This window comes from Rhinoderma darwinii, chromosome 1, assembly GCF_050947455.1.
Source record: "Rhinoderma darwinii isolate aRhiDar2 chromosome 1, aRhiDar2.hap1, whole genome shotgun sequence".
Lineage (NCBI taxonomy): Eukaryota > Metazoa > Chordata > Amphibia > Anura > Rhinodermatidae > Rhinoderma > Rhinoderma darwinii.
This window is the reverse complement of record NC_134687.1, coordinates 25,711,819-25,730,670: the sequence shown is the minus strand read 5'-3', so window position 1 is coordinate 25,730,670 and position 18,852 is coordinate 25,711,819. Positions and strand designations below refer to the sequence as shown.

At 45.5% G+C, this 18,852-nt stretch overlaps 1 protein-coding gene across 2 annotated transcripts in view; it reads right to left on the bottom strand.

Moving 5' to 3' along the window:
• ST3GAL5 (ST3 beta-galactoside alpha-2,3-sialyltransferase 5) overlaps positions 1 to 18,852 on the bottom strand; it is a 439,220-nt gene that overhangs the window by 62,861 nt on the left and 357,507 nt on the right. The window contains exon 1 of one of the 2 annotated variants that reach the window (XM_075856669.1): positions 15,823 to 16,135. The exons of the other annotated variant lie outside the window; for it this stretch is intronic. The gene's annotated coding sequence lies outside the window, so the exon portion shown is untranslated. Of the gene's footprint in view, positions 1 to 15,822; positions 16,136 to 18,852 lie in introns of those variants that run through there. 2 annotated transcript variants of the gene reach the window in all.

Genomic DNA, 18,852 nt, shown 5'->3' with positions numbered 1-18,852 from the left:
TTTAATAACTCAATGCCATCCCTCTCTGACTTCACGATCTCTAAATGTGTACTTAACCCTCCTGGTGTGGGTCTCGCCTCCTCCTTTTATATAACATGAGAGGCTGATGTTGGGGATATAACGGTTGAACAATCGTCTTTACCTTGGACACACACAAGTTGCTCTCCCCTAATCATGGGGTGCATGGCACCCATCTGTATATTCTTCATCAAGCCTACCACACTGCGGCCAGATTACATAAATTTGAGCAGAACACTCCAGGCCTCTGCCCTAAGTGCTATAGGGCCCCCAGTACATTCTTTTATCTATTTACACCGGAACTGCCCGAATTCAGGAGCTTTTTGTCCCAAGTCGTTACATTTCTGCATGATACGATGAGAATGAGGGTCACAGAGAACCTAAAATCGGTCTCATCTTAGACCCTGAAAACTACCCCTCCACCTCGGACAGGACTTTCCAGTTGGAAACTTTCATTACAGCTAGGAAATATGTTGATCCCCATCCTTTCCCCAGATGTGACATACTTGATCCCAAAACTACATTTACCAGAAATAACTCTACTCCACGCGGGGTTGTTTCCTGTTAAGTGTTTATTTTACACTTTGTTTAGTTGTCAGAAAATATAATCAGGTGGCTCTTTTCCCTTCGGCACTGACTCCAACAGTTGCGATGTCTTATAGATAGGCATACAAGTTATCTGTTTGCATGCATCTAAAGCTGATACTACACGGTCCGATAAGGGCCATGTCAATAAGCGCCAATCAACGTTACTACGATCGTTCGCCCACACACATTTCCGTCATGTCGGCAGCACATCCCCCTGTTTACACAGGGAGTTGTTTTGCCGACTTGAGACCATTTTATTGGCCGCATAAACGAACCGATCAGCCGATGAACAAGTATTTGCTCATTCATTGGATGATCGTTGCCCGTATAAATGCTCGTCTGTCCGATCATTGGCCTGTGTAAAAGGATCAATACTGTACTGTTTTGCTCTATATGCACTAAAAAAAAAAGGATATACCATCAATGTCTCTGGTGGACTTTTCTTATAACCCATAGTATTAATCTGCCCATACAAAATAGGATCCACTGACAACATAATATGTATGTTGATAATTGATCTGGCCCAGTCACCTGTAAGTGCTATTATTATCTGCCAGATGTGCTCCGGTCACCTGTAAGTGCTATTGTTGTGAAGTGAAAGCGTCTAGGGGTAAAAACAGCTCAGCCGTGAAGCGCAAACTCATACAGAGGGGCCACCGAGCGCTAAAGTGTGTGGCGCACAAAAATCACCAATCCTCTGTTGTATAACTCATTACAGAGATCCACTGCCTCAAAATGACATCAGGACAAGAAGTGTGCATCCAGAGCTTCATGAAATGGGTTCTATTGTTGCTACACACAAGCCAAGGATTACCATGTACAATGCCAAGCGTCGGCTGGAGTAGTGTAAAGCACGCCACCACTAGAACAGCGTGATCTCCGGAGGGATTAATCATGTCTCACTATCTGGCAGTCTGATGGAGGAATCTGAGTGTGGCGGATGTGCGGAGAACACTACCTACCGGCAGACATAGTGACTACTGTAACATTTGGTAGAGGAGGGATAATGGTCTGAGACTGTTTTTCAGGATTTGGCCCCTTATTGCCAGTGAAGGGTCATGTTGATGCTACAACATACAAAACAATGTTACAGAATTGTAACAGTTTGGAGTTCGGCCCTTTCCTGTTCCAGCATGACTTCGCTCCTGTACACATAGCGAACTCCATAAAGACGTGGGGATGAGGAGTTTGGTATGGAGGAGCTCTGACCTCAACCCCATCCAACACCTTTAGGATGAATTGAAGGGCCAATTGCGAGCCAGACCTTATCATCCAGCATCGGGGCCTGACCTCACAAATGCTCTTTTGGCTGAATGGGCAAAAACTCTCATAGGTACACACCAAAAGCTTAGAAAACGCCTTCCCAGAAGAGTGGAAACTGTTGCGGCTGCAAAAGATAGCCAAACTCCATATTAACACCCATGGTTTTAAAATAGGACGTCCAACAAGCTGATATAGGTGAGATGGTTGGGTGTCTCCATACTTTTGACCAAATAGTGTATTTACAGCAAGGACGTAAGGAAATATCTGGCACAACTTATCTTGATGATTGGAAAGAGGACTGGACAGATAAAAATCCAACCAATCCGATCCAGATTTCTCCCAGGTTGCCGATAGTTTGAGCACATGGACATCATATTGACAGTAGATCCCCTGTGATTTGCCAACAAGATCCTTTGACCATGATAAGACTGGGTTTACATGTAGCAGAGTGGAAGATGTCTGTGAACAAACGGCATGAATTCCCACAATCAATAACACAGTTGTAAAGAAGAACCCTTCCTAGAACTGTGTAGTGGCATCGCCTGCAGTTGCCTTTCTTCCCCATCCAAAAATTTTCTTACATAAAGTTTTTGTTGGAAATTGCTTCCGCCATTAGCAGGATTGATGGGATAATAACCCGCAGGAAGGTGTAGAGTTTCAAGGTGCCTGCCATTTCTTTTCAGCCTTTGTATATTCTGAATGTCTGCAATGTATGGAGAGGATACAATGGCTGTATACTGCCCGAGGCTCCAGCAGGGCAACAATGGAGGAAATGATACTTCCTGTAGGTTCTTATGGGATCGGTCCATTTTATATATGGTGTAATTCCAAAGACTACGTAGGGCATGCCGAATAGGCAGATGCCTTCGGCAGACATGGGGTCCACTGTTAGGCCCCCAGTTGCCATAGTGACACATCACTTTGCGATTGTGTCACGGGTCTCTGATGGGCAGATAAAGGTAGCCTTCCACCTCGGTCAAGCTCCTTAGATGCCACGGTTGCTATTGACCGCAGCATCTAAAGGGTTAAAGGTTGGGATCAAAGGTTTCCCTGGTACCAGCTGTTACAGTAGGAGCCGGATTGTCAATCACAGCCAGCCTCCTGCTGTTGATCGCTCCTTCATCATATGGTACGGTGCTTTAAGAGGTTAAGCTGCTCACAGGATATCTTTCTGCTGGGACCACCAGTGATCAGCTATAATCAGTGGGGGAACCTGACAACAAGTGCTCAATTTCTCTGCAGTGCCTCCGCAGAAGAAACAAAGTATTACAGTTCCCATTTAAATCCATGTGCTGTCCGTGATATAGACGCGTCGGTTCCTCCACAGCAAATCATGCTCTTTGTAGCTACTCTCTGCTATTAAATGCAGGTCCTAAATGGGGGACCCTCTCTATTAACTCAGCGTTTCCTAATTGGATGTATGAAAAGCGGTTTTCTAAACCAGACATCCCAATTAAGGTGAAGCTTCGGTTCTAGAAGTCAGGCTGTAAACAGTCTTCTTCCTAAAATATGAGGGGGGGAAAGTGGGACTCTTAACTTTTAAAACTAAGGGGTTGGAGGTCATGTAAATACCCCAAATCTATTTATCGCCGTTAAATTTCAATGGTGCAGTGGTGGAAGTATCCAAAAAGTTAAGCAGAAAATAAAGGTTTCCCAGTAATAAAAAAAATCTACAATAAACTGTATAGAGGATGCTTCAGCAATATCACAAATCGACTTTTTCGGCCACCACGGCGGGTTCTCTCAGAGAAGAGCTCATATCCGTCAACTTTCACCTGCGCCCTTAAGTTTTTATAGAATATTACGGCCCGGCTGTAATAACAGCTACAGAAGGTGTGGAATGGAACGGCCTTGGGTTTACACCACTTTCATGGAGCGTATATATAACTAGTACAGCCACCGACTAGAAATGGCTACACAAAGAAGACTGTGTTCTCCGCTTTCCCGTGACCTTTTTTCATATTGTACTGGAGTTATTAGTCATTGTATGCGATTAGTCGTCAATGGAAGATATTCCCGTAGAAAGAAATCCTACAAGAGTGCGACATTACAACCAACACACACGAATACGTGAAGAATTTTTGTAAATCCTTGACCCTATGTCAGGGATTTGCTGGAGGCCCCACATTCCTAGGATTTGTGGTTCAACAGTCTGAAAAATACGAGGAAACAGCCTCTGATATCCAGGGACTGAACAGGTTAAAAACCCAAACAAGAAAGAATTAAAGTAAGTGAATTAAGAAGGTTGTATGTGATTAGAGAAAAAAAAAAGGTTCTGTTCCCCCTTTCCCCTGAAACAGCGCCACTCTTGTCCATAAGTTGTGACTTGTATTGCGGCATTCACTTAAAAGAAGCTGTGCTGCAATACCAGAAACAACCTATGTACAGGAGTGGCGCTGTGGCTATTTTTTAAAATCTCATACTACCCCTTTAATCCTATGTATTTCGCATTCACTTGCACTAAGGATACAAGTGATACATAAAATTATGAAGAATAGAAAAAAAAAGCCTAATTCTCCGGATGACCTTGATCCATTGGGACTTTTTTTTAGAAAGCCGCTACCACAGACTGGACCATGAGCACCCATACAGAGCCCTATTTTTTGCCCAAGAAACTCTATCAATGAAGCTCTTTGGTCCCAAAGCAAAATCGGTAACAGGCCCCCAAGTATCATCTGCCATTTATAGTACTGGTCTCTTCATAAGGGGTAGAGACCTTTTGGGTCCCCTAAGGCGGCAGGGTCTAGGTACAACGGCGACCTCTGCACCCCCTTGTTCCGGGATCTTGACCTGCACAGATTCCCGGGGTCGTGGAGCAGAGAACATTCTCTTCTGTAAACACTTGAAGGAACGGCGCAGAAATCAGCACGGCTCAGCAATGTCCGATCCACCGGCCCCGCATCCGCATAATGGGCATTTTCCGCTACTAAGCATTTTCCATTCACACATCACCAACTTTGATCACACACAACTTGCTCTTTTTTAATCTGTAAAGTTTTACGCCAATTATCCAGAGCAGAGCAAGTTTTTGTTATATATTTTATGTCGCCACTTTGCTTCACTTTTTATAGCAGAAACGGGGCCGGGGGCAAATACTCGGGTGATTCTCGGAACGGGCGATACGTCCTAAAAATAAAATTGTTCTAGTTTTGAAACTCATGGAGGATTCTTGATTTTCTTGTTTTTTAAAGAAGCAAAAGAAAGTTTAGTGAGCTGGAACCGGGAACAGGAAACTGATATATTCGATGCAGGCTTCCTCCTCCCGCCACCAGTATCGAATTTATCAGACTGTCAGGGTGCGCTCCGGATGCCAGGGAGACGGGTGCAGCCACACTAAGCAAAACTTTTATATACCAATATCCCACAGCCAGAACTTTTTTATGTTTACATTGATGTAGATGTTTGGGGTCTTGTTTTTCGCTGTGTTTTCCGATACGCATATAAGGGACTGTTCACACTGAGTTTTTTGCAGGCACAAAATTCTGCCTGGAAAAATCAGCTCCGGTTTTTTTTAAGTAGTTTTGCACCACACAGGTTTTTTGACGCATTTTTTGCCACGATTATAGACGCTTTTTTTTTTTTTTAATCGAAGGGATTCAACTTCGGCTGATTTTTGACTCCGTTTCTGTGGCAAATACCGCGGCAAAAAACTCAGTGTGAACAGTGTTTATTTATTCATTTTTTTGAAAGCAGAAAATGCAGCAAAGAAGCATTTGCGCCAATTTGTCCTCACCATAAATGTGTTTACTGTGTTGTTAGGCCCTGTTTTGGCGCTGATTTTGGATGCGGAAACCACGCTGGAATCAGCGCCAAAGGACGGCCGAGATCGCCCCCCATTGATTTTAATGGGAGGCAGAGGTGTTTTTTTCCCAGGCGGCTTTGGTCCGTTCCATTGAAGTCAATGGGAAGCAGAAAAAAAAACTACAGCGCTCCTTTCCAAGCATGCGCTGCGTTTTTGCCTTTCGTTCTTGAATTAGCTTCAAAGGCCGCAAGCGAAAAACTGTGGGAAAAAAAGCCCAGGCAGTTCAAAATCTGCCTCATAATTCCCTGAAGGAATGGAGGCTATGGAGATATCAAATGTCTATGTTAGGCTCAGTTCACGTCTCGCTTTGTGCACACGTTTGTGGTATACGATGACGCATACGTTTTTAAAGTTACAAAAACGTATGCATTTGTAACATATACTTACTTTTTTTGTAGTATTTTTACTTATAAAAATGTATACGTTTTTTTGTTCTGTAGCTAAATCAAACTTTGTAAAGTCAAGATTTCCCATATAAGGTTATAAAAACGTATACTATTTAATATTGCATACGTCGTCTTGACTTCAATACAAAAAAAAACGTATGCATTTTGGAAAAGTACTGAAAAGCGTAGCAGACTACGCTTCTCAGGACATGGGAAAAAAAAGGATACAACGTAAGCACAAACTGCACCATTAGGGCCTCCGTCCTGACCATAGAAATCAATGTGCGCGCCGTGGTACACGTTTTCACACTGTTTTCTCCTGTCAAAACGTGTACGTCAGACGTAAAGTAAAAACGAGATGTGAACTTAGCCTTATATAGGGTTTTGTGATGTTTATTTAACTCCTTCCCGACCGCCCACTGTCTTTTGACGTCAGGCGGCGCAGGTGCTTAGTCTACAGCGACTTCTTTTGGCGTCGCTGTAGATGAGGCTGATGAGCGCTCGTCCTCTAAGCAGGAGCTGTAACTTACAGCTCCTGATCCTAGAGAAGCCTCCTGAGCACAGCTGGGGTCGGAAAACATTCGGACCCCAGCTGTTTAACCCTTTGATTGCCTTAGTCTGTGACTGCGGTATGATCAAAGGGAATTCCCCCTTTTTTATCCCCCGGTGATGCGATAAAACACTGAGGAATCCCTCTGCAGTCAGCCCTGGGGACCTACAAAGGACCCCAGGGCTGTCTGTTCAGTTTGCCTGCTGTTCGGGCCCACTACTAACAGCAGCCTGTGTCATAGTGAGACAGTGTAATGTATAAGGGTATGTTCACACGAGGGCGCCCGTAACGGCTGAAATTACGGGGATGTTTCAGCCTGAAAACATCCCCGTAATTTCAGCCGTAACGGCATGTGCAGGCGCTTGAACGCCGCGTCCATTACGGACGTAATTGGCGCTGCTATTCATTGGAGTCAATGAATAACGGCTCCAATTACGGCCAAAGAAGTGGCAGGTCACTTCTTTGACGCGGGCGTCTATTTACGCGCCGTCATTTGACAGCGGCGCGTAAATATACGCCTTGTGTGAACAGAAAAACGTCAGCCCATTGCTTTCAATGGGCAGATGTTTGTCAGCGCTATTGAGGCACTATTTTCGGACGTAATTCGGGGCAAAAACGCCCGAATTACGTCCGTAATTAGTGCGTGTGTACATACCCTTAGTATACAGGAGTATGCTAATACATTACAAGTAAAAAAAAAAAAGTTATAAATAAAGTTTTCCCTTAATGAGATTAAAAAAAAAAAAAGTAACAAAAAAAATAAATAAATAAAAAGTCCACAAAAAAAGTCATAGTTTTGCATAAAATATAATTTTATTGCCCCTACACTAAATAAAAACAAAAAACCTACACATATTAGGCATCTACACGACCGTAATAACCTGAAGAATTAATCTAACGGGTAATTTAGCGTGAAACGGGATAAAAAATAAACAAGAAAAACAGTGCCGAGAATATTTCTCTCGCATAAAACAAGGCCTCATACGGCCACGTCAATGAAAAAATGAAAAAGTTATGGCTGCTGAAAGGCAGAGAGGCAAAAACGGAAAAATGTAGCTGGTCATTAAGGTCTTTTCAGGCCCGCTCAGTAAGGGGTTAATAAAGTGTATTCTATTTATATTATATGTGTTTATTGTCATTTTTTGTGCCATTATTTTTTACAAACATGAACTTTACTAGTCCCAATAGGGGACTTTTAGGCCCTGTTCACGCAGTTTTTTTCAGGCCGTCTGGAATTTTAAATGGCCAAAAAAACATCTGAACAATCGGAAGCAGAACTCCTCCAAACATCTGCCCATTGATTTCAATGGGAAATACGGCATTCTGTTCTGACGGGTCGTTTTTTTACGTGGCCGTTTTGGTGCGTAAAAAGACGACCTGTAAAAAGAAGTAATTCTTGAGCCCTTTTTTGAGCCGTTTTCATTGACTCTATAGAAAAACTGCTCCAAAAATGGCCATAAAAAACGCCACGAAAAATGCGAGTTTGCTTAAAAAACGTCTGAAATTCACGAGCTGTTTTTCCTTGAAAACAGCTCCGTATTTGCAGACGTTTTTTCTAAGCGTGTGAACATACCCTAAATCACCCAGCCCTAGGTGGTTGCCTTCACTATGGAGCACACAGCCCAGCTTCATGATATTCCGATTGCTGCGCTGGTTAAAGTGAACGTCCTCCTTTTAACACCATGTCATTTTTAGGTCCAAAATTCTGTACTGGTTAATCTTTAATAGCTACCTGCAGTTACCACTAGAGGGAGCTTATGAGTTTACTGCATACTGTCTACACATTGAACTTACTGATAACACAGTAAACTCCTAGGCTCCCTCTAGTGGCAGCTGCAGGTAGCCAGAAGTTTATCATTTAACAGAGGATAAGAGAAAAAAAAAGAGCTACAACCGCGGACGGGTAATTGGTGTTTGGAAAATCCCTTCTATTTACAATAAAAACTTTCAAAGCATTTACAAAAACGGAAGGTGTACTTTAAATATATTTTAAAAAGTGGCACTGAAAGCGTCAATTACAGGAAAGTTTATTTTTTTCCGTCAGGCTGTCGGCATGTCCGCCACTAGTGACGGTTATTTAAAGTTCTTTAAAGAAAAAGTTCCGCACAAACTCTAAACTTTTTAATGTATTTAATACAAGAAACCGGCGTAAATACATCAATAAATCTTCGCCGTTGTGTGAGCCTCATAAACAGCAAATCACGGCTGAGCTGCCGGACAGAAACCGCGTGATTGAGGACAGACAGGAAGTGGAATGGTGTGGCCTGTAAAAGTTCTCAGTCTGCGCAATTATAAGCCACGCTCAGCCCTATTAGCGGGGAGGTTCACACCACAGACATCATGATAATGGCAGAAGCATTTCAGGAATAGAAACAACACTTCTGCAAATTGCAGTCGTCTGTCCAAATCATCTCCGGCAGGTTGCGGAAAACCTTGACAGCCGTTTGTTACAGATATTATCAATGCGGAAAACCATTCTACGATTGTGGGCGATATTCACCTATCGGCACTCCTGATATGTCTGTTTTAGTGAATTCAGGAGCATCTTTACTTAGAATTCTGCATTTTGTCGTTCCTCTGTTATTCCTCCTAGAAATGTATGAATAAATTAAAAACTGGGTGTTACGTTTCCACTTGTCCAGGGGGCGTGTCCCTACACAGCCTGAGACTGTGAGAACTGATTGGACATTGTCAGCCTGTGTAGGGACACGCCCCCCCAGCTGGTAAAACTAAAATTGTAGGAGGAATAACAGAGGAACGGCACAATGCAGAGTTCTAAGAAATGATGCTCCGGATTTGTTATTTTATGGGTAATACAACCCCTTTAATATGAGTGTATGCCCCCCAAGATAACTGCCTATTTCACTAAAGAAAAATAAAACGGCTATACATTTCCCCGTGCAGCGGCCACTACAGGGGAAATGTAGTATTACATACATTTATTTGAATGGCCGTCCATGTAATACATGTACAGATGTGATTCAACAGAACTTAGAGCGCAGCTCATGGAGGACCCCCCCCCCCCTATCACGTCCATGTGCCCTAATGGGGTCACATGGAAAGAGGTTGTTAAGATCACATAGTAGCTGATCCTCCAGTCACCCTATACACATTCACGAGCGTGCGTGTGTTTTCAACGGGGGAAAGGCGTGTACCCTCATAGCAACAAAGGATCGGTCATGTTGGATTTCACTTCTTCCCACTGACATCTGCTGTCAGGGGATGGTCAGGACACCCCATAGGCAGGTTCGACCGACTTTCCTCTAAGGTGTATGGGCATCCTTTTTGCCACTTGTTCCCTCTTTGCCTCTGGACAGGTCACTACCTCCCAAAAAGATAAACTCCCTTATTTCCTGAAATACTCTGCGCTGTAATGCTGTTTGCTTCGGGTCATGCTATTATTACTCATCCTTAGGGTATGTGCACACACACTAATTACGTCCGTAATTGACGGACGTATTTCGGCCGCAAGTCCCGGACCGAACACAGTGCAGGGAGCCGGGCTCCTAGCATCATAGTTCTGTACGATGCTAGGAGTCCCTGCCTCGCTGCAAGACAACTGTCCCGTACTGAAAACATGATTACACTACGGGACAGTTGTCCTGCAGCGAGGCAGGGACTCCTAGCATCGTACATAAGTATGATGCTAGGAGCCCGGCTCCCTGCACTGTGTTCGGTCCGGGACTGCCGGCCGAAATACGTCCGTCAATTACGGACGTAATTAGTGTGTGTGCACATACCCTAAAACTGGTCGCCTGCAGGAGATCAGAACTGATAATGTTCACTCTGACCCCAGCTGAAGGCCTGGAGGTTCCCAGGGGATCACAAGGTCAAAGGCCCAAGAGGTCAGTACTGGCCATGGACCTGTGTGATCCCAGGCACACAACACATGAGGTTCACAAGCCGGGGGTCACACATTATGTGGGGAAGACAAGGAGAGTAAAGGATTATAACAGGTGTAGAGGCGGCCGCCGGATCTCGCTCACTTTACTAATCCCTGCATGTGACGGTAAGTGATCCGTGTCAGGCCGAGGCCACGTTCACACGTTCAGGACTCCGCTCCAAAATCCTCACAAAATCCTGCGTCTACTAAGTGAACAGTCCGTTATGGAACTCCGTTCACACGCAGCAGGAAAAATCTGCGCCGAATAAAATCCACAGCACGTTCATTGTTTACACGGTTCAGCCTCAGATTTCTCACGCGGCGCTTGTAGGGGGGTTTAAAAACTACCAATTTTAGAACCACGTAAAGATTTTGGACTTAAATTTGCCGATTTCAGCAGGATCAGCCGACCATCTAATGTGTTCGGGGGCACCCGACTTTCCCCCGAAAGAAGTATCGGGCTGTTGGATTTCAACAAACCCGAAATTTTTGTTCTTAAGGGAAATAAATCGCTGCTAGAGGTGTCTGTCAGCGGCTTACTCCCCTGTCCTCGATCAGAACACGTGAACCGGGCTCAAGTGCGGGTGCGTATGGGGGATCGGGAGGAATAAACAAGGCGATCGTTCAGCCGATCCCTATCTAATGTGTGTGGCCGGTTTAAGAAATATCAGTCAATACAAACCTCTGGGCTCAACACTCTCATTTCGGGTTGAAATTGTGCGGTTCCGCCTGACTTTTATCTAACGTGTACGGCGCGCTTTAGACCGCCAGCGATCCACTGCGATCTAGGGGGGAACCCAGCAGCAAGTGAAATCAATGGGTTTTCTGTATCGCGGACATCCAGAGTAAGGGATATTCTTTTCGTCTCTCTCCGATCCGGCTAATAGATAAATGGGGAGCCCCTTCTTTTAACTTAGGGTTCCTTAATAGGGTCTACACCAGACAACCCCTTACAGATGGTACAATAGTTACGTCTCTGCTACTAAATTATGGGAAATATTTGTATGACTCCAATGACAAGAAAAGATCAGAACCCTCCCTGGAGCCAGATAGATCTCCATGGCGGGGACCTCGGGGCACAAAAGAATCTGGTGATGTGACGGATGGACGTGAAATATTGACACACGCATTTTGCAACGCCCGTCTGAATACAGCATAAGGCGGGGGAAGGGGAATTTATTTATAAATTACAGCATTCATATGGATGCCGGAGTGAAAGCAGAAGAAAATGAAGGTTTTTGTAACTTCTCATGCAGATGTAGCAGAGCTACAATAGTTCATTAACTCTGTAGCCGGCCCAAGAATGTCAGTCTGTTTCCATAACTCTCATAGAAAGATCCGTGTCTGTTCACATCCAGCTCTACATTTCATCTCAAAAAGGCGGCCAAATGGGGCCGAGGGGAGGGGGGTTCTAGTGTTCCCTGTTCCTGCCGTAATTGGGACCGGTGGCTATGCCATAATTGTCTATAGTTGGAATCCCACCCACCCCCTTCCGCGAAAGAGTTAAAAAAATGGTAGATTAAAGAGGCTCTGTCACCAGATTTTGCAACCCCTATCTGCTATTGCAGCAGATAGGCGCTGCAATGTAGATTACAGTAACGTTTTTATTTTAAAAAAACGAGCATTTTTGGCCAAGTTATGACCATTTTTGTAGTTATGCAAATGAGGCTTGCAAAAGTCCAAGTGGGTGTGTTTAAAAGTACAAGTCCAAGTGGGTGTGTATTATGTGCGTACATCGGGGCGTTTTTAATACTTTCACTAGCTGGGCGCTCTGATGAGAAGTAACATCCTCTTCTCTTCAGAACGCCCAGCTTGTGACAGTGCAGATCTGTGACGTCACTCACAGGTCCTGCATCGTGACGGCCACATCGGCACCAGAGGCTACAGTTGATTCTGCAGCAGCATCAGCGTTTGCAGGTAAGTCGATCTTACCTGCAAACGCTGATGCTGCTGCAGAATCAACTGTAGCCTCTGCTGCCGATGTGGCCGTCACGATGCAGGACCTGTGAGTGACGTCACAGATCTGCACTGTCACAAGCTGGGCGTTCTGAAGAGAAGAGGATGTTACTTCTCATCAGAGCGCCCAGCTAGTGAAAGTATTAAAAACGCCCCGATGTACGCACATAATACACACCCACTTGGACTTGTACTTTTAAACACACCCACTTGGACTTTTGCAAGCCTCATTTGCATAATTACAAAAATGGTCATAACTTGGCCAAAAATGCTCGTTTTTTAAAAATAAAAACGTTACTGTAATCTACATTGCAGCGCCGATCTGCTGCAATAGCAGATAGGGGTTGCAAAATCTGGTGACAGAGCCTCTTTAACCTGCAGTTTTACATAAGACTCTCAGATGATAAATTGTGATATCACAATGAGCTGTGCCGAATTACAAACTCAGCTCTGCTACTTCAGACACATCCAGCTTTGTTTCTTTTGAACACATGTGGAAGATATTGAGAAACCCGCCAGTATTTTCACAAGTTGTCTTGATTGAAATGTGAGATCTCACTTGTACTATTAGGGTATGTTCACACGGCCTATTTACGGACGTAATTCGGGCGTTTTTGCCCCGAATTACGTCTGAAAATAGCGCCTCAATAGCGCTGACAAACATCTGCCCATTGAAAGCAATGGGCAGACGTTTGTCTGTTCACACGAGGCGTAACTTACGCGCCGCTGTCAAATGACGGCGCGTAACTAGACGCCCGCGTCAAAGAAGTGACCTGTCACTTCTTTGGCCGTAATTGGAGCCGCTATTCATTGACTACAATGAATAGCAGCGCTAATTACGGCCGTAATTGACGCGGCGTTCAAGCGCCTGCACATGCCGGTACGGCTGAAATTACGGGGATGTTTTCAGGCTGAAACATCCCCGTAATTTCAGCCGTTACGGACGCCCTCGTGTGAACATAACCTTTATTATTTACTTTAAAGCGCCGAAAATCCCGGGGTAGGAAATACAGAAGGGACACAACACAAATGAATGAAAACCGCATGAGACTGCTGGATGACGGACCGGAACACAAGGAGGGAAGACGATGCCCACAAGAGCTTACACTCTGGTATTAGAGTTAGGGTATGTTCACACGTGCACGTTCGTTACAGCTGAAATGAAACGTAAAACGCCTGAATTACGTCCGTAAATAGTGCGTGTGAACATACCCTTAAGTTGTTACATTGTAGCAAATCCTTGAGTTAAAATTTCCCTTCTTTATATAGTTAATATTTACACACATAATGCAAAACAGACAGTAGGGCATAAGAGACAAAGTTCTATGCATACATAGCAGAGATGAATTTGCAACATTGTTTGTGGGCACGGCCGGCCGCCGACAAAGTATGGGAGCACGTCCCGTAAAATGCAAAAGAACGGACATGCTCCATAATTTTCAGAACATTTCTACGGCACGGACACCCATCCGTAGCGATACGGAAAGGTGTCCGCAGCCAATAGAACTGAAGGGGTCCGCAATTACGGACAATTTTTACGGTCATGTGCATGGGGCCTTAAATACTGCTGGAACATGGGTCGAATATGTGTGACCAAGGACCCGTATTTACGGCAGTATTTACGGACAGGAAAAAATACGTTCGTGTGCATGGGGCCTTAGGGTATGTGCACACACACTATTTACGTCCGTAATTGACGGACGTATTTCGGCTGCAAGTCCCGGACCGAACACAGTGCAGGGAGCCGGGCTCCTAGCATCATACTTATGTACGATGCTAGGAGTCCCTGCCTCTCTGCAGGACAACTGTCCCGTACTGTAATCATGTTTTCAGTACGGGACAGTAGTTCCACGGAGAGGCAGGGACTCCTAGCGTCGTACATATGTATGATGCTAGGAGTCCGGCTCCCTGCACTGTGTTCGGTCCGGGATTTGCAGCCGAAATACGTCCGTCAATTACGGACGTAATTAGTGTGTGTGCACATACCCTTAGGGTATGTTCACATGGCCTATTTACGGACGTAATTCGGGCGTTTTTGCCCCGAATCACGTCTGAAAATAGCGCCTCAATAGCGCTGACAAACATCTGCCCATTGAAAGCAATGGGCAGACGTTTGTCTGTTCACACGAGGCGTATATTTACGCGCCGCTGTCAAATGACGGCGCGTAAATAGACGCCCGCGTCAAAGAAGTGACCTGTCACTTCTTTGGCCGTAATTAGAGCCGTTACTCATTGACTCCAATGAATAGCAGCGTTAATTACGCCCGTAATGGACGCGGCGTTCAAGCGCCTGCACATGCCAGTACGGCTGAAATTACGGGGATGTTTTCAGGCTGAAACATCCCCGTAATTTCAGCCGTAACGGACGCCCTCGTGTGAACATACCCTTACTCTGAGATAATATAGTGTATAAAGCGTAATATATAGTGTAATATAAAAAATGCAGCTCTGCTGCACTCGAAATATTCAGCTCTGCTGCATCTCTCTATGGAAGACAAACATCAAATATTCCTCGTAATACACAAACTAAATCCATTTTCAAGTCACATCCATAAAGAACAACGGAGCCTGTAACACATTGTAATATCATGCTGCACCCGACAAATTCAGCCCTGCTGCACCCGACAAGCTCAGCCCTTCAGCAGCAGACAAACTCAGCCCTAGTACACCTGATAAGCTCAGTACTGCTGCACTCGACAAACTCAGCCCTGCTGCACCCGACAGACCCACTCCGCAGCGCCCTACTAACTCAGCCCCTACTGCACCTGACAAACTTAGACCTCCTGCAGAACAAACTCAGTCCTGCAGCATCCGACAAACTCAGCCCTGCTGCACTCGACAAATTCATCCCTGCTGCACCCGATAAACTTATCCCTTGCGGCACCGACTAACTCAGGTTCTACTGTACCTGACAAACTCAGCTCTACTGTACCTGACAAACTCAGCTCTGCTGCACCTGACAAACTCAGCTCTGCTGCACTCGACAAACTCAGCTCTGCTGCACCCGATAAACTCATCCCTTGCAGCGCCGACTAACTCAGGTTCTACTGTACCTGACAAACTCAGCTCTAATGCACCTGACAAACTCAGCTCTGCTTGCACCTGACAAACTCAGCTCTGCTTGCACCTGACAAACTCAGCCCTGTGCACCTGACAAACTCAGCTCTGTGCACCTAACAAACTCAGCTCTGCTGCATCTCTATATGGAAAATAAACAACAAGAAAAATGTTCCACGCAATACACAACTCCATTCATTTCCAAGTCACATCCATCCACACAAGGAATGGAATGTGGAGACCACCCTGGCCCCCCACCCCATGCAGAACCGAGGAAATTACATTTTCAGAGAGCAGGAGAGACCACAAGAACACTTACATGAGTGAGGGGAGACTGTGGGGGTCTTCTACGGCTACCGCAGATCCACAAGAATTACCAAAACAGAGACAGCCTGGAAAAGAAGAGTGAGGAGAAGCCACAGGAGCCATGAAGGAGTCACAGCAGCCATGAAGAAGTCACAGGAGCCATGAAGAAGTCACAGGAGCCATGAAGAATTTACAGGAGCCATGAAGAATTTACAGGAGCCATGAAGAAGTCACAGGATCCATGAAGAAGCCACAGGAGCCATGAAGAAGTCACAGGAGCCATGAAGAAGTCACAGGAGGCAATCTGATCTGGTCACACTGCAGGATGAGAGGCCATGGGGGAGGAGATATGCAGAGGGGGTGTGGGGACTAAGTGTGCAGGGGAACAGCTACAGGGACTATGAAGGGGGGTCCCAAACAAAGGGGACAGGAAGCAGGGGTCCCAAACAAAGGGGACAGGAAGCAGAAGGACCACTTACTGGGCTATTAGGCGTCTGAAGTGAGGGGTTTCACAAGTCACAGAGGAGGGCAGGAAACACTATTAGCATTTATATTAGGTTAGGTGTCCTGTTACAAGGGGTTCACAGATATTTGCAACAGGTATACATAGTGGGGGTGTCCCAGCAGTGAGGGTGTATCTACAGTGGTGGTGTCCCAGGACTGAGGGTGTATCTACAGTGGTGGTGTCCCAGGACTGAGGGTGTATATACAGTGGTGGTCTCCCAGGACTGAGGGTGTACCTACAGTGGTGGTGTCCCATTACCGAGGGTGTATCTACAGTGGTGGTGTCCCAGGACTGAGGGTGTATCTACAGTGGTGGTGTCCCAGGACTGAGGGTGTATCTACAGTGGTGGTCTCCCAGGACTGAGGGTGTACCTACAGTGGTGGTGTCCCATTACCGAGGGTGTATCTACAGTGGTGGTGTCCCAGGACTGAGGGTGTATCTACAGTGGTGGTGTCCCAGGACTGAGGGTGTATCTACAGTGGTGGTCTCCCAGGACTGAGGGTGTACCTACAGTGGTGGTGTCCCATTACCGAGGGTGTATCTACAGTGGTGGTGTCCCAGGACTGAGGGTGTATCTACAGTGGTGGTGTCCCAGGACTGAGGGTGTATCTACAGTGGTGGTGTCCCATTACCGAGGGTGTATCTACAGTGGTGGTCTCCCAGGACTGAGGGTGTATCTACAGTGGTGGTCTCATAGGATTGAGGGTGTATATACAGTGGTAGTGTCCCAGGACTGAGGGTGTATCTACAGTGGTGTCTCCCAGGACTGAGGGTGTATCTACAGTGGTGGTGTCCCATTACTGAGGGTGTATCTACAGTGGTGGTGTCCCATTACTGAGGGTGTATCTACAGTGGGGTCTCCCAGGACTGAGGGTGTATCTACAGTGGTGGTGTCCAATTACTGAGGGTGTATCTACAGTGGGGTCTCCCAGGACTGAGTGTGTATCTACAGTGGTGGTGTCCCATTACTGAGGGTGTATCTACAGTGAGGGTGTCCCATTACTGAGGGTGTATCTACAGTGAGGGTGTCCCATTACTGAGGGTGTATCTACAGTGAGGGTGTCCCATTACTGAGGGTGTATCTACAGTGAGGGTGTCCCATTACTGAGGGTGTATCTACAGTGAGGGTGTCCCATTACTGAGGGTCAGGGTTGGCAACTGTCGTAAATTCCTGAACAGTACGTTAAAAAAGAAGGGAGTTGTTTGAACTTCTGGCAATTATCTGGACTGTACTTTTAGGGCTCATTCAGATGAACGTGAATAACGTCCGTGTGCCGCGCAGGAAAATCACGCTCAGCACACGGACCCATTGATTTCAATGGGGCCGTTCACACATGCAGGAGTTTTCACGCAGCGAGAGTCCGTTGCATAAAACTCACTGAATGGCCTATATTGGTAAGTTTTTCACTAAGTCAATGGGTGCGTGAAAATCACGCACAGCACACGGATGCACATCCGTGTGCTGTGCGTGATTTACGCATCAATTCAATTGAAAGTAATAAAAATAAAAAAAAGATGTGCTTTGCGAGTGCATGAACCTCACAAAGCACACAAAGCACACTGATGCATAACGGACCAGATTCACACGCGTTTTTCACGCGCGTGAATCTGATACGCTCGTGTGAATGTAGCCTTAAGGGTATGTTCACACGGCTTATTTTCGTATAACGCCTCCAAACATCTGCCCATTCATTTCAATGGGAAAAACGGCGTTCTGTCCACTTTTGGAGCCGTATTTCATTGATTATAGAAAAACAGCTCCAAACGGCCGCGAAAAACAGCTCCATATTTTCCGACGTTTTTGAGTTTGCGTTTGCCCATACCCTGAGGGTATATTCACACGGCTTATTTTCGGCTGTTATTCGGGCCGAAAAATCGGAAGCAGAATGCCTCCAAACATCCTGTTCTGAAGGGGCATTTATTTACGCGGCCGTTTAAAAAAATGCCCGCGAAAAAGTAGTGCATGTCACTTCTTGAGCCGTTTTTCATTGACTCTATAGAAAAACAGCTCCAAAAAGGGCTGTAGAAAACGCAAGTTGCTAAAAAAAACGGCTGAAAACAGCTCCGTATTTTTAGAAGTTTTTTTAGTACGCGTGTGAACATAGCCTCACAGTACACGCTGCTAATGTGTTCACTATTACTATTCTAATCTAAGACATAAAAGTACTTATATATTTTATATAATTCATTGTGGTTTTCCAAATAATCCGCACAATTTTTTGGTGTCTGTGATTCTTGGATAAGTTGTCTTGAAAAAAGAAAAAACAGGTTGGCAACCCTGGTGATAGTGTATCTACTGTGACGGTATCCCAGCAGCGAGGGTGTATCCAAAGTGAATATTCATTAATGAGAGCGTATCTAGTTGAGGTCTCCCAGCAGTGAGGGTGTATCTACAATGGTGGTCTCCAAGCAGTGAGGGTGTATTTAATGTGGGTATCTCCAGGCAGTGAGGGTGTATCTACAGTGGGCAGTGAGGGTGTACCTTCACAGTGGGGGTCTCCCAGCATTAAGAGACTGTCTACAGTGGGAGTCCCCCAG